The sequence below is a fragment of the Mchenga conophoros genome, linkage group LG3, assembly GCF_057382185.1.
Source record: "Mchenga conophoros isolate Kocher_MC1m ecotype Shallow Benthic linkage group LG3, M_conophoros_male_GT1.1, whole genome shotgun sequence".
Classification (NCBI taxonomy): domain Eukaryota; kingdom Metazoa; phylum Chordata; class Actinopteri; order Cichliformes; family Cichlidae; genus Mchenga; species Mchenga conophoros.
In genome coordinates, this window is record NC_140528.1 from 58,740,928 (window position 1) to 58,759,864 (window position 18,937).

The window sequence follows — 18,937 nt, forward strand, 5'->3', positions numbered from 1 at the left end:
TCCTAGTTCTGCTATCCAGCTCCAACACCAATCATTTGCTGTGAGAGCTTCAATGATTTATAGTTAATTCATACTAGGCCTGGTTACCTCGCACCGTGCCCGAGCACAGTTGGCCCCTCCTCCTCCCCGTCTCCGATGCAGGCCCAAGCACGCTCCATCTCGCTTCAGCATCTCAGCTCCTTCCTGTCACGCGCACTCTCCTCGTCTTTAATGCACACGCATGTTTCTAAAGAAGCGCTCTGGCGGAGCACAGAAACGTTAATTATTTAGAAATTGTGCGGTTAAGAACGTTTTTGAGGTCCGTGCTTGGGCAAGGTTAGTGACCACACTACATTTGTAACATGTACAAATGCTACCGACTCCACACCCCAACCCACGTGCAGCAATCACACCAGATACAAACTGGACTTCAGGGATCGGCTGTGCTGGGGATCAGCGAGCATGAGTAAAGCTGTAGTGTAAGCAGCACTCCTCTCTCTGTTTCATACTTCTGTGTGATTTAGCTCGAGGCTGCTCGGTAGCTTTTTTGTTATCTAACAAGCTTTGTGCCTGTAATCTACTTAGCATAGGTGCTTGCTTTTGTTTTTGGTTTTGCTTTTGGTTCTATAACCTCTTCTGATCACTAATCTCAAGAGACTGAGGCAGTGTTCATTACCTCATGCACCACACCTGTGTCTGCTGTGGTGTATGGGTTGTGTCGGTTAAGCACTACCCTTTTCCCCAAGGTCACTGAGGCCTAGAGACTGGTTGGCAATTGGTTGGAGGTCGCTATGGAATTTGATTACTAAAGACCCGGTCACGCAGTCACACACGCCTAGAGACCTGTTAGTGGTAACCACCAATCAGTAGGGAAAAGGGCTGTAAATGCACTGCATCTGCTTGAGCACTTAAAGCACTTTGTACTACAAGCCTCGTTCTCCCATTCACTTTTTTCCTTGCCTAAGTGCTTTCTGTGTAACACTCACACACTGCTCAACAGGAGCACACACCAGTGTGTGAATATTAGCTAAAGCTTGCCCAGTCTGCATATTTTGGCATGCAGTTAGCGAGTGCTCGCAGACAAGGAGGCGTCTTCCATGCAAACAACCGCGGCAGTGACCAAAGCAATCACAGGGAGGTTTTTGGTGTTGCATCTAAATAACCTAGCAACTGCCAGCAACCACTGTCCAACCGCTCAGGGAACACACATTTTCTCCCTGCCAACCTCCAGTCCCTAGGCTTGTGTGCCTGAGGCCTTACCAGGCTAGCTAGTGTTAGCTGACAACTGCCTGCTCCGCCCTCTTGAAGAATGTAATCAAATCAAATCAAATCAAATCACTTTTATTGTCACATCACATGTGCAGGTACATTGGTACAGCACATGTGAGTGAAATTCTTGTGTGCGAGCTTCACAAGCAACAGAGTTGTGCAAAATACAATAATGTAAACAAGCAAAATACAAGAATGGCTACATCTGAAACTAATAAATATATGTACAATATATAATAGTATATGCATTTCTGGATGTGTATACTAAATATTTTTCTACGTGTGTGTGTGTGTGTGTGTGTACACATATTTTACAAATTAAATAGAGTAAACAATAAATAAAATGTAAATGTGTCCATGAAGAATTTAAAGATTAAGGCTTTAAAATATGTTCATCACAGTGGATACATTTATCTTTTATCTATAGTCTGAGTAAAAAGGCAGAGCATTTGCACACTTTAGAAACTGCACAGTTGGCCTCCACAGCCATGTTTGTGAAGAGGGGCGAGAGAGCAGTAACCGGGTGCACAGCCCGCTCACCAGTTATAAATAGGACTGGATATTAGGATTGATTCAGCTTTATCTTTCAAATCCAGACCAGCAATTTGACCATAAATGGTCTCTTTGTTTAAATGATCCATGTGGCAAAAAAGGATGATGAATTTAGGAAACGGAGCCAGAACCCTGATTCTGAATGTTATTGCAAATGCTGCTGGACAGTCAGGAGTGTGTGCACTTGGTGTTTATCTGATATGTTTTGTCTTTAAAGTAGCTGTTTCATAACAGCTCATCTGCATTCAGCCTCACTTAAGAGGTACTGTAGGCACACACACAGACACTGGAAACAATGAAGTGACTGAGATCCCTCGCAAAACTCGATCGCCTCGGTGTAAACTCTCTTCTGTCTCTCGCAGCCCTGCTCTGATCGCCAAAAAATGAAAACGCTTCCCAAGAAACCATGACAACAACTCCACAGAGTCTGCTGGTTCTTCTCACAGAAGGAGGGGGGCAAAAAAAAGGAGAGGAAGTAAAAAGAGAGCGTTAAATCGCCCGTCTCTTCTTCTCTCTTTTGCATTATTTGTTTTTAGTGAGGATTAGCGCAAAAAAAAGGTGTGCATGTGTGCTACCGCTGTAATTGACATCGTTTTTGCAGAATTGCTCCTCATCCAAGAGCATCAACAAATGCAGACATCAAAGAGAGCTGAGCCTGAGCGGGGGGGAGGGCGTAAGGGATACAGTTAGTTAAAGGATGAGGGAAGAGGGGAGGAGAAAGGAAGCAAGAGTCAGCGTGCTGGGGGTTGGGGGTGGTAGAAATGAAGCTGTAACTGACATCGCTGCTGTTAACATTCAGTGTGGTTCATGCAACATAAGAAACAAACACTTTTCTGCTCTTTTCTTTGCATCGAGCCTGCCTTTTATCACGTGATTTTCATACAACACTCGTCCCACTCATTTTGTTTGTACATAGTTTTGTAAATGTTTTATTATTTAGTGCTTTGTTCTGCTTCGTACTCGCGGATGCCTTTTGTTAGCTGACATTTGGCGTTCCACCAAACTGAGAGCTTCCCAGGCCTGCAGAGCAAAAACCAGAGTAATCCTGACTCAGAATAAAACATTAGCTCTGTTTCACTGTGTTGGCTCGCTTTGCTGTTGTCATAGCTGTGCGCTCCCAGACTGTCAATCAGGCTTGGCTGTACAAGCCTAGCTGTTAACATTACACAGATATTAGTGTTTGCTTCTTGGCTCCACAAGGTTCTGAAGAGCTGCATGTTTCTTCATCCAGAAAAAAGACGTTAAATGATCTTAGTCATGAAAAATGAGTTGTTTATGATGTTTTCGTGTGGCTCCAGGAATATTTCAGATTTCTGATTGGTCAAACTCCATAAGAAGAACTCAAGGCATGTTTTACAAATTGTTCATCTGTTCATCAACATATCTTTCTCTATGGATTTTATACATAATGGGTCTCTTTACTGTTTTAAATGTGAATAAGCAATAGTTTTGTAAAATTTCTGTCACTTGTGCTTAAACCCTGAATTCAAGGTTCAAGGTTTTGGTCACTTCATTAGCTACACCCATTCGCCTGTTTGGTAACTTGATGTTACATCCCCCAGGAGGATGTCTCTTCTCCCTATTAACCCTTTGTTTTGTCCAGGCTCCACCTCCTCTGTCCTGATTGGATGCTGTGCAGAGTCCGGCTGATTGGTAATCAGCAGAGCACTATTTAAGGCCTGTGGAGCTGTGCTTCTGGGCCCTCCGGCCATTTTGGTTGCCATACTGGTGCAGGCTTGCATGCCTTTGTATTTTGTGTGAGCATTATTGTTTCATGTTCAGACTGCTTGTAGGGGAGAGCTGCCTTTTGTTTTGACACCCTGTTTTCTCCTGTTTATGTGTTGTTAGGTAGGTTATGGTTATAGGTTGTATATTTTGTTTCTTTGGAGTTAGGTAAGTTTCTTTTATTTCTACGTCAGGGATGTTTTGTTTGTTATGTTGGCCTTGGCTCTCCCTGACGTTACACCTCGGTCTGAACCCACGTCCCATCACCAGTATTAAATAAACCTTTTAAATTTACCATCTTGGCTCCTCCTTCTCTATCCACATTTATGTTCGTCCCTTCAACCCCCTAGACTAGCCAGGGGACGTAACACTTGAATAATGAGCCGTATCACATGGCACTGCTTTAAGGCATGTAGATATGATCAGGACAGCCTACTCAAGGTCAAACTGAGCGTCAGAGTGAGGAGGAAAGGTGATTTAAGTGACTTTGAGTGTGGGATGGTTGTCGGTCTGAGTAATTCACAAACTGCTAGTCTGCTGGGATTTCTCACACAGTCATCATGAGTCTGAAAGTCTGAAAAGGAGAAAACATCCAGTGGGTTAAAAGTTATTGTTCAAGCGAGAATGCAGAGGAGAATTGAAAGAATGCAACAAGCTGACAGGAATTCACGCACATCATGTGTCATCCTTGAACCAGTTGAGCCAAGACCGCATTGCCAACTGACCTCTCAGCCCATGTGGGTTGTTATAATCTCACCTGAGAGAAACCTCATAAATTCATCGCCCAACATGGGGCTCGAACCCACGACCCTGAGATTAAGAGTCTCATGCTCTACCGACTGAGCTAGCCAGGCTTGTATTGGCATTCAATCTTTCTGAGTAAGACCTTCTACAATAAGTCAGACTTCATAGTGTCTTGATGCATCCTCAATCATCCAGGTAAGTAGATCCCAAAAGGTTGATTCTGTTCATCTGGACGTAGCGTTTTCAGTGGGAAAATCCTTTCATCACTCATCCAAGTAACTTCTTCAGTCTCAGCTGACTGCAGGTTTCCCCAATCTTAGTAACAGTACATTTGCATAATGATTGAAACCAGCCCACTGAATGAACAACGGACTGTGAGTTCCTTGATCGTTAACATGCAAATTATCATTGCCATTGATCAACTAGATTGGAGCTCACCTAACAGTACACGTGGGTTGTTAGACTCTTACCTGAGAGCAACCTTGTAATTTCTGACCTAAAACTATATCGCCCAACGTGGGGCTCGAACCCACGACCCTGAGATTAAGAGTCTCATGCTCTACCGACTGAGCTAGCCGGGCTTCTGCATGCAGTGGCTGTGTGAGGGATATTTTCGTCGCACACCCTGTACCACTTAATTAAAGTTAACTATTGTTTAAACCCCTACCTGGATATTGTTGCTGACCATGTTCATCCCTTTATGACCACAGTGTACCATCTTCTGATGGCTGCTTCCAGCAAGATAACACACCATGTCACAAAGCTCACATCATCTCAAACTGGTTTCTTGACCATGACAATGAGTTCACTGCACTCAAGTGGCCTCCACAGTCACCAGATCTCAGTCTAACACAGCACCTTTGGGATCTGGTGGAACGGGAGATTCTCCTCATGGATGTGGAGCTGACAAATCTGCAGCAACTGTGAGATGCTGTCATGTCCAAATGGACCCAAATCTCTGAGGGATGTTTCCAGCACCTAGTTCAATCTACACCATGAACAATGAACCCAGCTCTGAAGGCACACCTTGTCAAACCTTGAAGCAGATGGGCTACAGCAGCAGAAGACCACATTGGATGCCACTCCTGTCATCTAAAAGCACGAAACTGATACACTTCACATTTGCTTATCAAAATTGCATGACAGAAGATTGGAATAACCTTTCCTAATTAGATGAGTCTCGCTTTATGCTGCAACATTCAGATGGTAGGATCAGAATTTGGTGTAAACAACATGCAAATATGGATTTATGCTGCCTTGTATTAACAGTTCAGGCTCCTGGAGGTCGATAGTCCTGAACCACAATCACCTCTCATCAGTATTCCTCCCAAGGAACTTTCTCTTCTGCAAACTGGAAGAACTGCTTTCTGAGTAAGACCTTCTACAATAAGTCAGACTTCATAGTGTCTTGATGCATGCTCAATCATCCAGGTAAGTAGATCCCAAAAATTGATTCTGTTCATCTGGACGTAGCGTTTTTAGTGGGAGAAATGTTTCGTCACTCATCCAAGTGACTTCTTCAGTCTCAGCTGACTGCAGGTTTCCCCTAAACAGTAAATTTGCATAATGACTGAAACCAGCCCACTGAAGGAACAGTGGGCTGGGAGGTCAGTTCCTTAATCATAATTATGCAAATTCTCATGACCATTGATCAACAACCACTGACTAAAACCCACTGATCAATGGCCATGAGTACCATTCACAGAGAGTTGGGGAATGGCTGCAATCACAGCATTGTAAGATTTGATCAACTAGATAGAAACTGACCTCTCAACCCACTGGGGCTGTTGGACTCTTACCTGAGAGCAATGTCATATTAAGTTCTGACCCAAAACTGCATCGCCCAACGTGGGGCTCGAACCCACGACCCTGAGATTAAGAGTCTCATGCTCTACCGACTGAGCTAGCCAGGCTTGTGTTGGGGTGGCCCTCCCAAGGAACTTTCTCTTCTGCAAACTGGAAGAACTGCTTTCTAAGCAAGACCTTCTACAATAAGTCAGACTTCATAGTGTCTTGATGCATGCTCAATCATCCAGGTAAGTAGATCCCAAAAGGTTGATTCTGTTCATCTGGACGTAGCGTTTTCAGTGGGAAAATCCTTTCGTCTTTCGACTGCAGGTTTCCCCAATCTTAGTAACAGTACATTTGCATAATGATTGAAACCAGCCCACTGAATGAACAACGGACTGTGAGTTCCTTGATCGTTAATATGCAAATTATCATTGCCATTGATCAACTAGATTGGAGCTCACCTAACAGTACACGTGGGTTGTTAGACTCTTACCTGAGAGCAACCTCGTAATTTCTGACCTAAAACTATATCGCCCAACGTGGGGCTCGAACCCACGACCCTGAGATTAAGAGTCTCATGCTCTACCGACTGAGCTAGCCGGGCTTCTGCATGCAGTGGCTGTGTGAGGGATATTTTCGTCGCACACCCTGTACCACTTAATTAAAGTTAACTATTGTTTAAACCCCTACCTGGATATTGTTGCTGACCATGTTCATCCCTTTATGACCACAGTGTACCATCTTCTGATGGCTGCTTCCAGCAGGATAACACACCATGTCACAAAGCTCACATCATCTCAAACTGGTTTCTTGACCATGACAATGAGTTCACTGCACTCAAGTGGCCTCCACAGTCACCAGATCTCAGTCTAACACAGCACCTTTGGGATCTGGTGGAACGGGAGATTCTCCTCATGGATGTGGAGCTGACAAATCTGCAGCCCAGGAGGACCTCGATAAATATGTCAGTAGTGGGTATTGATCGGCCTTCATGGGGAGTGGTTGGATTGTCTTTCACTGCATACTTTGGAACAAGACCCAGTTAAAACCTTCAGATTTAATCAGGTTCATGTTTGAGTGCTTATGTTTACAGTTCAATATACGAGCTGTCACTTCTAAAACAACATGTCTTCATACTGTTTCACAGTCAGGGTGGTGCTTTGCAAATTAGCACATTTTAAGACTGCAGACTAACGAGTTAGTATTAAAAGTAACAAATATGAGCTTATGCAAATCATTCCCTCAATTTACACTTGAATTCACCGCACACACAATCCGCTGTTAGCCCGGACTTTAATCCATTTACATTAACACGCGCCCTCATAACACTCAGCCACGATCTTCACCTCTTCATTCTCACATGAGCTGCACCGCTTGTTCGGACCAGCCTGCATGTTTTACACAACAGATAAAAGGACACAGGTCGCAATTCATTTAACACAGAGATGTTTGTGGTAGCATGTGGAAGGCATATTCTATTTTCTTATTGTTTTCTTGCTCTGTGAATCACTTTGAGGTTTGTACCGTGCAGCCATGCAGAATTAATCGAGGCAGTTTGTAAAACCTCTCTGTTTCATCATCGTGAACAGGGATGCACCATGAAACACTAATCCGCTTGTGAGGCGATGACATAACAACTCTTTTTTTCTTGTCAGGCTTTGAATGAGGCACTTTTTGAACAGCTCCAAAAAGCTGCTCTCCACTCGCCTCCAGCTTTTCATAAGCACTTATCAAGTAATCAAGTCTTAAGTGTGGACATTAAGTTCACGATCAAGACTTTTTCGTAGAGAGTAATCCAAAAAAACATAACAGCATATTATTGATTTGCTTTGTGTTATAAGCAGGCTCATCTCAGTGTAGTTTCACGGTACAGGGTGGGCCATTTATATGGATACACCGTAATCAAATGGGAATGGTTGAGAATAAAGTTACGTTGAAACCAAGCACACCATTGTTTTTCTTGTGACATTACCAATAAGTTTGATGTGTCACATGGCCCTCTTCCTATTGCAAAAACAAAAGTTGTATCCAAGATGGCCGACTTCTAAATGGCCACCATGGTCACCACCCATCTTGAGGAGTTTGCCCCCTCACATATACTAATGTGCCACAGACAGGACTTTAATATCACCAACCATTCCCATGTTATTACTGTGTATCCATATAAATGGCCCACCCTGTAGATCCTAAGTATGGATTTTTGCAGAGAGCAATTTAACTCTTATGCTACACCCAGTGGTGTCAAAAATAAGGCCTGGGGTCCAGAATCGGCCCACTAAATGTGAAGGAGGGCATAAATTTTAGGCAGGTTCAGATGTTTTACAGCTTTTCTAAATACCTCATGGCCATTCATACTACAGCAAAGTAAATAAACAATGAATGTTCCTGTTTTTTCACCGTCTACTATGGAAATTTATGATATTTTGACTGTCTGTTCATTTAAAACAAAACACAATTTTTGTACTTTTAAGCTAACGGAACATATTCTGTAAATTTATACATTTACTTGGGCTTCAGTTGTAAGAAATTTAAATTTAAGGACAGATAATATTATTTTTGTTTAACAGCTCTGGCGTCATATTTATATAAATTCTTTCTGTTACATTTTCTCCATGCGGGCTTGCTTTCTGCAGCATTAGTGGGATTTTAAACAATATCTTTTTATTAAGAGTTTTTCTTTTATACATATAAAGAAAAAGAGAAGAAAAGGATTACAGATGATCTGTACATTCGGGGTAATTAGCCTGTACATTTAAGGCTGTGAAATAGAGAAAAAAAAATTTATATAAACATACTTATAATATTTAACAAAAATAACATAATCCCTGCAAAATGATCCCATTCATTCCCACCCAGGTCACTTCACCTAGACCTGCACACTGTATTTCCACGCCTGACATAAGAGAGTTTGCTGAAAGATTCTTATAAATTTTGAAGTGCATCAAGGAAAGGACCCCACATGCTTTTAAATTTCCCACTCCATTAGTCTGCTAATCATAGACGTGACTGCGTGGCTGATGTTCTTTAAAGTCACATGCATGCGCATGGTGACATTATGCAGAACCAGCTAGCTGTCGCGCAAATGGGACTCTTAACTTAGCCCAGTAAGTGTTCTAATTATATCGTTAGATCGAATCAGTGCTGGTCGTTTCCATTAGTTACTGCACAAAGCTAATTAGCTGTGCTTATACAGGTGGCTCCTGTGGAGCGCGGTAGTGGAGGGAGTAGTGATGGGTCGTTCGCGAACGAAATGGCTCTTAGAGCCGGCTCTTTGACGTGAACGACGCGAGCCGGCTCCTTATCGCGAGCCGTCACGTGGGTTTTCTTTTTTTTTTTTTTTCTCTCAGCCTCTCTCTCGCACTTTTTTTCCGCTTCACTCTGCACGCGAGCCTTGTGCTTTATGATGGGCAGAGGGGGGAGGGGCGGTAGTTACACTCCGTAGCACAGGAACAGAGCCAGAGAGAGAGAAAGAGAGGCAGGGACAACAACATTAGAAAGGTATAGTAATCATCCACAACTATTTTCAGTTGCAGATGATAAAGGATTGAGAAAGTTTATTCATGCAGGTCCATATGACAGAGAATATGCATGTTCTTTTAGTTTTCATATTATAATTTATATTTAATTGTGTTGTGGTTTGCAGTGTTTTGTGTTCTTTTCACTTTAAATTTGTGAAAGGAAAAAGCTGAAAATTTAAATAGTTAAAACTTGAAATGTGAATAGTTGATTTTTGTATTATATGATTTATTTATTACATTTTATGTGGAGTGAATAAATAAAAGTATATTTACGGTGGCCCCTAGAGACAAAGCACATACAAACTTCAAATCACGTACGAACTCTGAAGCATGTACAAACTCCAAAACACGTAAAAACACGTACAAACTCCAAAACACGTAAAAACTCCAAAACACGTAAAAACACGTACAAACTCCGAAGCACGTAAAAACTCAGAAGCACATAAAAACTCAAAACACGTACAAAAGACAACAGAAGTGCTCCAGGATGCTGGGCGCAGTGTTGAGCCTTTGTTATCTTGTGGCTACACAAGCCAGCAAGTACCAACGACCGGATTTGGTGTGTGGTAATAACAGGTAAATGAACTTTTTTTAAAATTATTTGAATATATATATGAGTGCCTGTGTATAAATACACAAACAATACACACATGCTTTCAATTGTGTAATTTAAGTGATCTAGTAGCTCGGCTTTGGAAGTTCAGTTCATGCTAGAAATGTGTTTTGGAGTTTGTACGTGTTTTGTCTCTAGGGGCCACCGCATATATTTATATATAAACATATATAAATAAAACCACTTGTTTTTATGTTAGTAATTCCTTTTGTGCATAATTTTATATTATTGTTAATAATAAATTAATTAAAGCAACAAAACAACCTGAAGAGCCGGTTCGGAGCCGAAAGAGCCGGCTCTTTTTAGTGAGCCGAACCGAAAGAGCCGGATCTCTAAAAAGAGCCGGAAATCCCATCACTAGGAGGGAGGGCAAAGGGGGTGGAGACAGGTTGCTAACCCTTCTCAGAACTGACTGAGGCAGACCAGGCGGGGTGTAGCACAGCAGGACAAGTGTGTGTCTGTGTGTGTGCGCCTGGCTGAGCAGACGGAGCAGTAATAGCATTAGCTGACTGACTGCCTGCAGGAATGATGAGTTTGGTTGAGGACAGTAATTAATACCATCTCCTCTTTATCTGCCCGTCTGTCAGTTTAAATCAAAATGAAACTGCTGCAGCTTCCAAATTAAATATGCAAATCATTTTAGAGTAAAAACAAATTGTCGTTTCATTTCTGTGCAGAGGCTAAACAAAATCGATTGGTTTATCTCCTGGGAAGATGTTTGGGTGCAACACACAAACTAGGAGGGGGGGGGGGTCTCTGCTCCTCCTTGCAAACGGGCTCCACTCAGCTTTGGATCAGAAGGATAAAGTCTTATCTGAGGATAGCTGTAAGTTAGCCCTCAACCATCTAAACATGAGGAGGATGACGTGTTGGAGATACAGAAAAGGGAGACATGTCAGTGGACCTGCAGCGGGTGTCCAAAGAGCTCGGTTGGTCAGAAAGCAGATCCTGTAATGCAAATATCACATCTGGGATCTTTACTTGTGTGCAGCTCAGCAGCTCGGCTTTTAATGTCTTAACATTAGCCTGACGCTTCGGGACAGTCTTGGCTCGGCAGCTCGGTGGTTCATCATTGTGTCTTTGTGCGAGATACTGAACAGACAAAATTCCCCCAGTGCAAAGGTTAAAAGCGCTGCATGTATACAGTAAGGACCGCTGTGCCAGTGAGGGACTGGGGCTTGTAGCATGAAGGGATTTCAGTGCTTTATAGTGCTAGAAAAGTTGTGGATGAATAACAAGGCTTTTTAACCAGAAATTGGCAACTTTTAAATGCATTTATTTAATTAATTTTAATCTGTTTTCCCTTTTCTAATAGTCCTGATGTTAAGAGTTTAAAAAAAAATAAAGGAGAAAAAAACAGCGACTGTGCAAAACTGTAGATGATTAATCTTAACAGTGAAGAAGCTGCTCATCCCATAAATCCTGATTCCACAGTGAACCTTATTTTCATCACTGTAGTGATTATACGGTTCATAATAACGTTAAAAAATAAGAAATTTGAATGTATTTTGGAGTTTGTGTGTGTGGTTGCCAGTATGGTACAGTACAATCACTCCTCACAAGCTTTTTGATGCTTTGGCTCACTAAACAACAGGACGTTTGCAGGTTTAAACAGAAGTTTCCATGGTAACAGTGAATTCCACCAATTGGCGGTGTTGCTGTTTCAGTTTAGGATTGTGGGTAGAGCAGGGTGGACTCGTGGTTCCTACAGGAGCATCGTTTCACAGTCTTGTAGCTCTGCACGTTAGATGGTTACAACAGTTTGTTTCCTAATGAAAAGCAGGATTTTGACTTTCTGAACGTCACTGTTGTGTGTGCACTGATGCTTTTGAGTATTCCTCCTTGAAAGGCTCAGGTTGAACTAGGATAGATCCTGATAAATGCTGCCGATTCGCTGTTTCTAAAGACCTTTAAAGTGATGTGTTTAATGACACAAGAGGCATGAAAATCACATGTCTGTCAGTCCTGGTAAAACTAGAAAGTCTGTTTATGTGCCACTAATTTTGTATGAAATGAGCTTTGAATGAGCTCATGGGTGGATGTGGTTTCCAGTTTTCCTGTCCAGGCTGCAGCTTCATATTTAGCTGTGTCTTCTTCTCTAACCCGGTGATCATAGCAAGAATCATAGCAAATAGCTGTTAGCCATTTTTTATCTCAAGATCTCTGTCAAGTAATTTCATACTTGACTTTCCTACAGTTTGAGCTGTTTTGGCTAGTAGTAGAAGTGTCATGAAGTGAGGAAATGAGTTCAGAGGACGTCCTAGGACTCCTTTCTTTTAAGGCACCAAAAGGCAGCAGCCTAGTGTGGGGTGATTCACACGACCCCAGCTCGTCTCCGCAGAGTCCTCAGACATCTTTCATCCTGTCACAAATCCTCCTGCGCTGTATCAGCACCAGCGTCAGAGTGGAGTAAATCCTTGTGGAGTCTGTCATGTCAGAGTTTCTCCTCTAACTCTAACCGTCTTCCTCTCTCTCCCGTCCTCTTTTCCCCCCTCTTTCTCCGTCTCGTCCTGTCCCCTTCTTTCTCTTTCCTACTATTTTGGGAGTCGTGCCAAGTTCCACTTTTCAACAGCAGAGCGGAGTCCTCGCCACGTTGCCGTGGCAACACTCCCATGGCTCACCGACATACTTTTTTCCTCCTCTTCCTCTTCTTCTTCCTCCTTCTTCTTGTCATGCTAATTTTCTCTTTCCCTCTGTGCCCTACAGTCCCAGAAACTCTTGAGATGTTTAAAGTCATTTAATCCAGGTAGAGATTTGATAGGGTGTTCTTGTCTAATATTTTCATGTGTGTGCGCATGCACGGGTTTGTTGGTATGGGTATATATGTATGTGTATATGTATGTATGTATGTATGTATATATATATATATGTGTATATGTATGTGTATGTATATATATATATGTGTGTATGTATGTGTATGTATGTATGTATATATATATATGTGTATATGTATGTGTATGTATATATATATATATATATATGTATATATATATATGTGTGTATGTGTGTGTATGTATGTGTGTATGTATATAAGATAAGATAAGATAGAACTTTATTAATCCCTCGGGTGGGTTCCTCTGGGAAATTCGATTTCCAAAAAAGCACAGCACCGACAGAAGTTACAGAGTTATACACACACACATATATATAAATACAGAGACAATATAAATAAAATATACAAAGGGGATAAATAGAATAAATAGGAATAAAAATAAAAATACAAGTGAATTGCACATTTCAAGTATTGAGTCTATTGCACCGTTGACTATTTACAAAAGTATTGCACAAAAGGTATTGCACAGTGAGGTGAAGAGGCACTACAGCTTAGTTGTTCCCTCCTTTGTCCTCCTGTTTCCCCTCCCTCTCCCCTCCAGAGAGGAGTTAAACAGTTTGATGGCGTGTGGGACAAAGGAGTTTTTAAGTCTGTTAGTTCTTGTCTTTGGGAGAAGCAACCTGTCACTGAACAGACTCTTCTGATTGTTTATGGCCGTGTGCAGAGGATGCCTGGCATTGTCCATAATGTCCATCAGTTTCTTTAATGTCCTTTTCTCTGCCACTGTCACCAGAGTGTCCAGCTTCATGCCGACCACAGAGCTAGCCCTCCTGATCAGTTTTTCCAGCCTGGATGAGTCCTTCTTTGCTGTGCTGCTCCCCCAGCACACCACAGCATAGAAAAGTACTCCAGCAACCACCAACTGGAAGAACATCCTCAGGAGCTTCCTGCAGATGTTAAAAGACCTCAGCCTCCTGAGGAAGTACAGTCGGCTTTGGGCTTTTTTATACAGGTGCTCTGTGTTGCATGACCAGTCCAGTTTATTGTCCACCCACAGCCCGAGGTATGTATATATATATATATATATATATATATATATATATATATATATATAAAATAAATATATATATATATATATATATATATATATATATATATATATATATATATATATATATATATATATATATATATATATATATATATATATTAAATATATATATATATATATTAAATATATATAAAATTGTAGGTTGTGTATCCTTCAGGTGTTAATGGGGTTATTGAAAATGTGTATATGTGCGTATGTGTGTATATACGTAGGTATGGATAGATAGAAACATATATGTGTATATATTAAAAAAAAAAAAAAAAATTACACATAACATATAATGTAATTACAAGGAGGTATTTCTGTAGTCTATTGATACTAGATAGTGGAAAAGGGGTGGGATTAAATAAGCTTATGCTTCTTCCTGCTCCTTTTTGAACATGGACGTTATTTGGAGTTGTGGTTGCTCGTTTTCCTTTTGTTTGCTTTGTTCATTTGTCTCTTTTAATTCTATTTTTTTTTTTTATATACTTTTTCAACATGTTCAAAATAAAGATTCAATCAATCAATCAATCAATCAATCCAAACTCGCAGTCGTGCCTGAACGCATCTTCGTAGGACTGAAACGCCCTGGCAGAGGTCTTCTGTGCCGCGGTTGTTTCTATTGTGTCGTTTTGGTTTTTGGGTCAGTGTGGTTGCTGGTAAACTAGTGTGACCTTTTCATTACACAAAGACAAATCCCATCAGCCCCTTTAAAGCAGCCCATGTTATCGATGATGGGTCATCTAAACTTTTCAGAAAATGGGTTGAAGTCATGTAATAATTTCAGGATACTGCTGCCTTGTCGTTACTGCCCAATAATGTTGACCTACAGATGGAACAGTTTTGTAATTTGATATAAGCTAATTATCTTTGATCTTTGAAAGCACAGGCTTTCTCATCGCTCATCTCCTCAACTTCTGGATAGTTGCCCCATCCCGAACCGCTAAACTGTCTTTACTTTAGCAACAGTTACAGCAGAGTAAAGGACAGTTATATTATTCAACTGTTTGTTTCTAGGGAAGCATCTGTATTTCCCAACTAGTTGGCAGCAGTTGTGGTTGGTTGCAAATGCTGACTAACTACTATCTGACCACTAGCAAAAGTTAAAAACCTGAAACGGAGAAGTGTCACCTTCAATGTAAGAGCTGCATGCAGAAACATGTTGGCTGCTGCACAGCTTTGCAGGTGAACCTTCTGTTTCTGGTTTGTTTTGCGTTTTTCAGTTTCACTGCAGCTCAGAGAGAAGCTGCACAGTGTTTAGACTACCACAGCAATATGCTCGCAACCAAAGCAGGTTTGCACAATCAGTTGGGGAATACACATTTTCCCTAGTGACAGGTGGTTGTCAGGGGTTACCGACCAGTCTGTAGTCCTTTGGCAGTCGTTTTCCCTTCACCTGGTTTCAGCCTGCAGCGACCACTTGTTACTACTCAGGGAATAAGGATTTTTCCCTTATGAGCAGTAGTTCCCAGATGGCAATGGGAATTTTATTTATGTAACACATGTCTTCAAAGGAAGTTAACACAGCAAAATAAAACGTATTTACTTAATAAAACACCACACAAACACTGATGATTGTAGGTGTGTGTGAACAACAAAGTTTTTGAGTCTGTCGTTGAATGTTAGCACAAATGGAACTGATTTCAGGTCAGCAGGCAGCTTTTTCCAAAGAACAGGAGCGCAGTAACTAAACGGAGCCTCAGCGTGCGGATCGTAGGAGCATTTAAAAGACGTGAACCTGTTGACCTATAAACAGTGAGCAAGTCAGAGATGTACTGATAACAGCTTTATTTAATGACCCTACACAATAAGTCCAAAACAGCAAATCAGCCTGACGTGGTTAGTCACATGTCTGCCAAACCTCAACAGAAAGAGCAAGACTGATAGATACATATAGATAGATACATATTCACTCATACATGTACAGTAAAGAAATCTTTTGTTTATTCTCCCTGTTGATGGTGTAACACGCCACACTGATGGTATTTATCCCCACAGCTGACCTGAAGTCACTTGTGGGTTGAGGCCTTTGGGTCAAATACAGTCAGTGTGTGTCTGCGACTGTGTATCAGACACACACAGGAGCCACATATTTCATGTATGTCAACTTGTGTTAACATCTGAAGCTAGCAGACCTTCAAATGTTGCACACACACTCACACACACACTCACACGTGCACACTCAGCCTCACTGCAGTCTTATCCTGCACCGAACACACACTTACCAGTTTAAAAGCACACGCAGAGATTGGGGGAAACTCACTCGGTGTTGGACACTGGGGAGTCAGAGGAAGAGATATTCACCATTACTGGTTTATTAATGAGATGGAGAGGAGATGGAGAGCGAGAAAACAGGCAGGAATGCGGGGAAAAGTCGAGGAGGGAGGACTCCGACAGATGAGACAAATCTGAGATGAAGAGCAGCTTCAGGAGGATGAGGAGGAGTGCATATGTATTATTAAATACCCAGAGTGTTAGATTATTTACAACAGCTGGAGGAGGGGGAGGTCGATACTGGCTCACCCACGCACTGGTAGGGACGCTCGCTCGCACTCTCACGACGAGCCGGCGGCACAATCTGAGGTGGTTTGTGTAATTGAATGTCAGAAGCTATTAGAAGGAGGAAGGGCGGAAGAGTGTGTGAGAGACATAAAGAGGACAAACCAGTCAGTTTTTATTAAAGTTGGCATGTGAGTTTCAGGCAGGACAAACAAATTAAGGAGCATGTGAACAAATACACGTTTAGTGTCTTACAAGTGTAGAAATCGATTTCAGGGTTGAGGCACCAAAGTGGGATTATCACGTACGCCGTCATCAAGATAAAGTTTGCATCACAGACTCACAGATTCACCCTTTCTGCCAGTGTTTTTGTTTACCTCCATTGTCTCGCCTTAGTACTGTTGATTGTGTCGTTGAATATATTAGAACTGTGGGAGGCAGCGCAATAACAGCAGAGCGCTGACCTGGGAAAACACACTCCTCCCACATCTACATACTGTACGGACACACACTCCAGTGTGCACACTTTGGGAAAATACACACCATACACAGATGCCATATACGCACATATGAATACACACAGACTTGCACAAAACCCTGGCCCAAAAATAACAAGCGTGTCCCACATTGAGAGTTCACTGCAAATGGAGAAAAGCCAAGCAGCTTCCTCTCACGTGTTTGACTCTGTCGGGAGCTCTGTCACACTTATTTTCCAACTTTTCTTTCTGTCTTTCTTCACCGCTCTCATGACAGCCTCTTTGGAAGAGTTGGGCCAAATGAGACTGTGCTGTTAAAGCATGTTGGATCCCATTTGGTCAATAATGTGATAATCTTTGAGAAGGAAGTTCAAATCTCCTAACTCCCTTTTTATATTTCATTTTAAGACTGTTATGGTTCGTTGGGCCAGTTGGCTCTTTTCTGGTTGGTTGTCTGGTTGATTAATCTGTCTTCTTGTTTGAATGACTGGGCAGTTGGTTGATTGGTCTGGTTGGTCTCTTTGGTTAGTTTGTTTTTTGGTTATTTGATTGGTTGTCTGGTTGATTATTCTTTCTTCTTGTTTGTTGGCTGGTCACTTGGTTGGTTTGTTTTGTTTGACTGATCATAATAATCATTCTGTGTGTTTGTGCGGTTGGTTGTTCTGGATTGTCAGTCTGTTTTTATGTTCAAGTAAACGACTGACACGTCCCATTTTCATGTTAAATATCCGCTATTCTTTTCCAAAGTTGCATAATCTGTTTACAGATTATCAGTACAGTCTACAGGTGTGCAAGAGCTGAACAGTTATATCAAAAAACACAGTTGAACAACAGATATTGGAGTCACGGTCCTGGGTTGGTGGCCCAGTGCTTTGATTTTTGTATTATTATTATTATGAATCGTTGCTTTCATCTTGCTTTATGACTGCTGGTGTTTTGGTTGCTGTTTTGTAATTGTAGCTCTCCAGTTCCTCTGGGTTTGTGATTTCTAGGTCTCAGTTTTAGGCTACGTCCACATGTACGCAGGTATTTTTGAAAACTGGAAAAGCCCGTCCAAACGTGCAGTTTTGAACAAATATCTCAGTCCACATGTAAACGCTAAAAACGAAATGTTGGCCAATCAGAAGTCTAGAAGCCTGGGAAAGAGTACACAGGGTTTTGTACACTCACAAAAACTTTACGTTTTTGTTTTTCTGGAAAGGCAGATAATTTTGTGTTACTTTTCAAGTGCCTTCATCATTTCAGATGTTATTAACTAAAGGCATTATTTTGGTTGGTGTAGACCAGCGGTCCCCAACCTTTTTTGCGCCACGGACCGGTTTATGCCCGACAATATTTTCACGGACCGGCCTGTGAGGTGTCGCGGATAAATACAACAAAATAAAACTAGTACCGGTACAGAAAAAAAGAAGATTTATTCATAACACACGTGAAAAGACCCAGGAAAACCGAGTTAACAATCAAAACGATAACAAAATAACGCTGAAAACCAATAAAAACCCTGAAAACCATACATTTCACACCTGAGCCTCAACTCTTGCGGCCCGGTACCAAACGACTCAGGGACCGGTCCGAGGCCCGGGGGTTGGGGACCGCTGGTGTAGACTCACAACTTAGGAATGAACAAAATGCATACAAAATACATACATTTAATTTAAGAAAGTAAATTTATTCAAGACCGACGTCAGCATTTAATGTAGAAGCCACGTCCGTAGTTCACTCTGATGCCTCTGTCTTTCTAAATAGAAGGACAGTAACTGCGCATGTGTATGTAAGCGTGGAAAAGTATCTTATCTCTATCTGCCACTGCAGTAATTTATGTAAACAATAACGTGGCGGACAGCGTGACGTCAAGAACGGCGCACACCTGTGACGTTGCGAGACTAAATCTCAGTTTTCCTCGAC

General features: G+C 41.7%; 1 protein-coding gene and 4 non-coding genes across 8 annotated transcripts in view; 1 reads left to right on the forward strand and 4 right to left on the reverse strand.

Annotated features, from left to right (window-relative positions):
* Window positions 1-18,937, forward strand: part of LOC146579744 (actin-binding protein WASF3) — a 59,778-nt gene that overhangs the window by 9,403 nt on the left and 31,438 nt on the right. The window contains exon 1 of one of the 4 annotated variants that reach the window (XM_085264580.1): window positions 14,012-14,027. The exons of the other annotated variants lie outside the window; for them this stretch is intronic. The gene's annotated coding sequence lies outside the window, so the exon portion shown is untranslated. Of the gene's footprint in view, window positions 1-14,011; window positions 14,028-18,937 lie in introns of those variants that run through there. 4 annotated transcript variants of the gene reach the window in all.
* On the reverse strand, window positions 4,307-4,379 carry trnak-cuu (transfer RNA lysine (anticodon CUU)). The gene has a single exon. It is a non-coding gene; the product is annotated as a tRNA-Lys (tRNA).
* trnak-cuu (transfer RNA lysine (anticodon CUU)) lies at window positions 4,778-4,850 on the reverse strand. Its single transcript has one exon. It is a non-coding gene; the product is annotated as a tRNA-Lys (tRNA).
* trnak-cuu (transfer RNA lysine (anticodon CUU)) lies at window positions 6,110-6,182 on the reverse strand. The gene has a single exon. It is a non-coding gene; the product is annotated as a tRNA-Lys (tRNA).
* Window positions 6,592-6,664, reverse strand: trnak-cuu (transfer RNA lysine (anticodon CUU)). The gene has a single exon. It is a non-coding gene; the product is annotated as a tRNA-Lys (tRNA).